A 6,105-nucleotide genomic window follows, 5' to 3' on the forward strand; every position below is an offset into this window, starting at 1 on the left:
ATGCCAAAAACACGTTACAACTTGGCGTTTAAATCTAAGAGAAGCCTCTGCACGTGCAAAGCTCAAGCTCAGCACAAGCACACACCAAATTGGGCCCTGGAAGTGGATTTCTGCACTTAGACTTATTTTTGTAAACCCTAATGGCTAGTTTAGTATTAATAGAACTTTTTACTATTGTACTAGTGTCAGTCTTTGACCAGGTCTTTTTCCCTATTTTTGAATTTATATGCCATTTGGGGAGGCTGGCCATTCGGCCATGCCTGGACCATTATCACTTATGTATTTTCAACGGTGGAGTTTCTACACACCATAGATTAAGGTGTTGAGCTCTGCTGTACCTCGAAAATTAATGCAATTACTATTGTTCTTCTATTCGATTCAAGCTTATTCTTATTCTAAGATATTCGCTGCACTTCAACCGGATGGATGTGATGATCCGTGACACTCATCATCATCCATCCTTATGAACGCGTGCTTAACAACCACTTCCGTTTTACCTTAGACCGAGCATGTATCTCTTGGATTCCTTAATCAGAATCTACGTGGTATAAGCTAGAACCCTTTGGCGGCCATTCTTGAGAATCCGAAAAGTCTAAACCTTGTCTGTGGTATTCCAAGTAGGATTCAGGGATTAAATGACTGTGATGAGCTCCAAACTCGTGATTGTTGGGCGTAGTGACAGACGCAAAAGAATCAATGGATTCTATTCCGACATGATCGAGAACCGACAGATGATTAGGCGTGCATGTGACAGAGCATTTGGACCATTTTCACTAAGAGGATGGGAAGTAGCCATTGACAACGGTGACGCCCTACTTACAACTTGCCATGGAAAGGAGTATGAAGGATTGGAGGAAGGAGTAGGAAAGTAGAGCTTCAGAAGGGACAAAGCATCTCCATACACTTATCTGAATTTCCCACCAATGATTTACATAAGTATCTCTTTCTCTATTTTATGCTTTATTTATTTTATATTCGAAAACCATCATAAGCATTAGAATCTGCCTAACTGAGATTTACAAGATGACCATAGCTTGCTCCATACCAAAAATCTCCGTGGGATCGACCCTTACTAACGTAAGGTTTATTACTTGGACGACCCAGTGCAATTGCTGGTTAGTTGTGCGAAGTTGTGAAGAATGTGAGTGAACCATAGTAGTGTGCACCAAGTTTTTGGAGCCATTACTAAGAATTGTTCCAGTTATGAAAAGAGTAAATCACAATTTTGCCTATCAAGTTTTTGGCGCCGTATCTAGGGATTCTTCGAGTTTGGACAACTGACGGTTCATCTTGTTGCTCAGATTAGGTAATTTTCTTTTCAAAAAAGTTTTCAAAAATCTTTCAAAATTTTTTTATTTGTTTTCGTTTTTCCAAAAATTATTTTCGAAAAAAATCCAAAAAAATTAATAAAATTATAAAAATAAAAAATATTTTGTGTTTCTTGTTTGAGTCTAGTGTCAATTTTTTAGTTTGGTGTCAATTGCATGTTTTAAAAACTTTTGCATTTTTTGAAAATTCATTCATGTGTTCTTCATGATCTTCAAGTTGTTCTTGGTAAGTTTTCTTGTTTGATCTTCATATTTTCTTGTTTTGTGTCTTTTGTTGTTTTTCATATGCATTTGTGCATTCATAATGTCTAAGCATTAAAAATTTCTAAGTTTGGTGTCTTGCATGATTTTCTTTTCTTGAAAATTTTCAAAAATAATTCTTGATGTTCATCTTGATCTTCAAAGTGTTCTTGGTATTCATCTTGACATTCATAGTGTTCTTGCATGCATCATTGGTTTTGATCCAAAATTTTCATGTTTTGGGTCATATTTGTGTTTTTATCTCTCATCATTAAAAATTCAAAAAAATCAAAAAATTATATTTTCCTTGTTTTACTCATAATTTTCGAAATCTTTGGGTTGACTTAGTCAAAAAATTTTAAAATAAGTTGTTTCTTGTTAGTCAAGTCAAGATTTCATTTTTAAAAATCTTATCTTTTCAAAATCTTCTTCAAAAATCAAATTTTTTTCATTTTTTTATTTTCAAAAATATTTTTAAATTGATTTTCAAATCTTTTTCTTATTTCTATTTTAAAATTTCAAAAACTTTACTAACAATTAATGTGATTGATTCAAAAATTTGAAGTTTGTTACTTTCTTGTTAAGAAAGGTTCAATCTTTAAATTTTAGAATCATATCTTTTAGTTTCTTGTTAGTCAAGTAATCAATTTTAATTTTAAAAATCAAATCTTTTTCAATCATATCTTTTCAAATCATATCTTTTTCAAAATCAATTTCAAAATCTTTTCTAACTTCTTATCTTTTCAAATTTGATTTTCAAATCTTTTTCAACTAACTAATTAACTTTTTATTTGTTTCTTATCTTTTTCAAAACCACCTAACTACTTTTCTCTCTCTAATTTTCGAAAATTCCTCACTCTTTTTCAAAATTCTTTTTAATTAACTAATTGTTTCAAATTTTAATTTTAATTTTATTTCTTCTCTTAATTTTCGAAAATCACTAACCCCTTTTCAAAATTAATTTTTGAAATTCTCTCTCATCTCTTTCTATATATTTATTTAATTACTAACGCTTCTCTTCATCTTAAAAATTCGAACCCCCTCTTCCTCTCTGAGTTCGAATTTTCCTCTTTTCCTTCTTGTATTCTTTTCTTCTTCTACTAACATAAAGGAATATCTATACTGTGACATAGAGGATTCCTCTTCTTTTTCTGTTCTCTTCTTTTTCATATGAGCAGGAGCAGGGACATGAACATTCTTGTTGAAGCAGATCCTGAACCTGAAAGGACTCTGAAGAAGAAGCTTAGAGAAGCTAAAGCACAACAATCCAGAGAAAACCTTACAGAGAATCTCAAAAAAGAGAGAGACATGGCTGAACCCAATAACAATGGTGGAGGCGCAAGGAGGATGCTTGGTGATTATACTATACCTACTTCCAAGTTTGATGCAAGAAGCATCTCAATCCCTGCCATTGGAGCAAACAATTTTGAGCTGAAACCTCAACTAATTGCTCAAATGCAACAGAACTGCAAGTTCCATGGACTTCCATCAGAAGATCCCTACCAGTTTTTAACTGAGTTCTTGCAGATCTGTGAGACTGTTAAGACTAATGGAGTAGATCCTAAAGTCTACACGCTCATGCTTTTCCCTTTTACTGTAAGAGACAGAGCTATAACATGGTTGGACTCACAACCTAAAGATAGCCTGGACTCTTGGGATAAGCTGGTCACGACCTTCTTGGCTAAGTTCTTTCCTCCTCAAAAGCTGAGCAAGCTTAGAGTGGATGTTCAGACCTTCAAACAAAAAGATGGTGAATCCCTCTATGAAGCTTGGGAAAGATACAAGCAGATGACCAAAAGGTGTCCTTCTGACAAGCTTCCAGAGTGGACTATTTTGGATATATTCTATTATGGTCTATCTGAGTTCTCGAAGATGTCACTGGACCATTCTGTAGGTGGATCCATTCACCTAAAGAAAATGCCTGCAGAAGCTCAAGAACTCATTGACATGGTTGCAAATAACCAATTCACGTACACTTCTGAGAGGAATTCTGTGAGTAATGGGATGCCTCAGAGGATGGGAGTTCTTGAAATTGATGCTTTGAATGCCATATTGGCTCAGAACAAAATGTTGACTCAGCAAGTCAACATGATTTCTCAAAGTCTGAATGGATGGCAAAATGCATCCAACAGTACTAAAGAGGCATCTTCTGAAGAAAAAGCTTACGATCCTGAGAACCCTGCAATGGTAGAGGTGAATTACATGGGTGAACCCTATGGGAACACCTATAATTCTTCATGGAGAAATCATCCAAACTTCTCATGGAAGGACCAACAAAAGCCCTAACATGGCTTTAATAATGGTGGAAGAAACAGGCTTAGCAATAACAAGCCTTTTCCATCATCTTCTCAGCAACAGACAGAGCATTCTGAGCAGAGCTCCTCTAGCTTAGCAAATATAGTCTCTGATCTGTCTAAGGCCACTTTAAGTTTCATGAGTGAAACAAGGTCATCCACCAAAAATTTGGAGGCACAAGTGGGCCAGCTAAGTAAGAAAATCACTGAAACTCCTCTTAGTACTCTCCCAAGCAATACTGAAGAGAATCCAAAAAGAGAGTGCAAGGCCATTGACATAATCAAAATGGCCGAATCTAGAGAGGAAGCGGAGGATATGAATCCCAATGAGGAAGACCTCATGGGACGTCTCCCAAATAAGAAAGAGTTCCCTATTGAGGACCTAAAGGAATCTAAGGCTCGTATAGAGGCCATAGAGATTCCTTTAAACCTCCTTCTGCCATTCATGAGCTCTGAAAACTATTCTTCCTCTGAAGAGGATGAAGATGTAACTGGAGAGCAAGTTGCTCAATATCTAGGAGCTATCATGAAGCTGAATGCCAAGTTGTTTGGTAATGAGACTTGGGAAGATGCACCTCGCTTGCTCATTAGTGAACTAAATACATTGGTTCAGCAAACTTTACCTCAAAAGAAACAAGATCCTGGTAAATTCTTAATACCTTGTACCATAGGCACCATGACCTTTGAGAAGGCTCTATGTGACATGGGGTCAGGCATAAATCTTATGCCACTCTCTGTAATGGAGAAACTAGGGATCTTTGAGGTACAGGCTGCCACATTCTCATTAGAGATGGCAGACAAGTCAATAAGATAAGCTTATGGATTGGTAGAGGACGTGTTGGTAAAGGCTAAAGGCCTTTACATCCCTGCTGATTTCATAATCTTAGACACTAGGAAGGATAAGGATGAATCCATCATCCTTGGAAGACCTTTCCTAGCCACAGCAGGAGCTGTGATTGATGTTGACAGAGGAGAGCTAGTCCTTCAATTGAATGGAGATTACCTGGTGTTTAAAGCTCAAGGATCTTCCTCTGCAACCATGGAGAGGAAGCATGAAAAGCTTCTCTCAATACAGAGTCAAACAGAGCCCCCACAATCAAACTCTAAGTTTGGTGTTGGGAGGCCACAACCAAACTCTAAGTTTGGTGTTGAACCCCCACATTCAAACTCTAAGTTTGGTGTTGGGAGGTCCCAACAATGCTCTGATGATTTGTGAGGCTCTATGAGAGCTCACTGTTAAGCTATTGACATTAAAGAAGCGCTTATTAGGAGGCAACCCAATTTTTATTTATCTATATTTTTATTTTTCTTCTATGTTTTATTAGGTTCATGATCATGTGGAGTCACAAAACAATTACTAAAATTAAAAACAGAATCAAAAATAGCAGAAGAAACAGCACACCCTGGAAGAAGAGCTTACTGGCGTTTAAACGCCAGTAAGGAACATCTGGCTGGCGTTCAACGCCAGAATAGAGCATGAATCTGGCGTTGAACGCCAGAAACAAGCAGCAGTTTAGCGTTTAAACGCCAGGATTACACCCTGAGGAGAGCTGGCGTTAAACGCCAGAAACAAGCATGGAACTGGCGTTTAACGCCAGAAACATGCTGCAGATTGGCATTGAACTCCTAAAACAAGCATAGAGCTGGCGTTGAACGCCAGAAACAAGCATCAATCTGGCGTTAAACTCCAGGATTGCATGCAGAGGGCATTTTACATGCCTCATTGGTGCAGGGATGATAAATCCTTGACACCTCAGGATCTGTGAACCCCAGAGGATCATCTGATGATCTGTAGACTGATGTGTGAAAAACGATCCAACACAAAACTCACCGGCAAGTGTACCAGGTCGCATCAAGTAATAATAACTCACATGAGTGAGGTCGATCCCACAGGGATTGAAGGATTGAGCAATTTTAGTTTAGTGGGTGATTTAGTCAAGCGAATCAAGTATTGGTTGAGTGATTTGTGTTCAACAGGAAGTAAATGACAGTAAATGTAAAGGGGGAAGGGAGAAGTGCAGTAAATTAGAGAACATAATTGTAAATTTGCAGAATCTTAAAGAGCAAGAAAGTAAATGACTGAAACTTAGAGTGCAAGAAACTTAAATTGCAGTAACTTAAATGGCAAGAAAGATAAATGGCTTGAATATAAAAGAGGTTTGAGGACTGGGATTGCAGAATCTAAACAAAGGAGAAGTAAATTGCAGCAATTGATTGAGCAGAAATTGAATCAGAAGCAAATA

The 6,105-nt window shown here is 37.1% G+C and overlaps 1 non-coding gene across 1 annotated transcript; it reads right to left on the reverse strand.

Annotated features, from left to right (window-relative positions):
- Positions 1–3,278: 3,278 nt before the first annotated feature.
- LOC127746238 (small nucleolar RNA R71) lies at positions 3,279–3,386 on the reverse strand. The gene has a single exon (XR_008007858.1). It is a non-coding gene; the product is annotated as a small nucleolar RNA R71 (small nucleolar RNA).
- Positions 3,387–6,105: the final 2,719 nt, after the last annotated feature.

Source organism: Arachis duranensis, chromosome 3 (assembly GCF_000817695.3).
Source record: "Arachis duranensis cultivar V14167 chromosome 3, aradu.V14167.gnm2.J7QH, whole genome shotgun sequence".
In the NCBI taxonomy this organism is placed as follows: Eukaryota; Viridiplantae; Streptophyta; class Magnoliopsida; order Fabales; family Fabaceae; genus Arachis; species Arachis duranensis.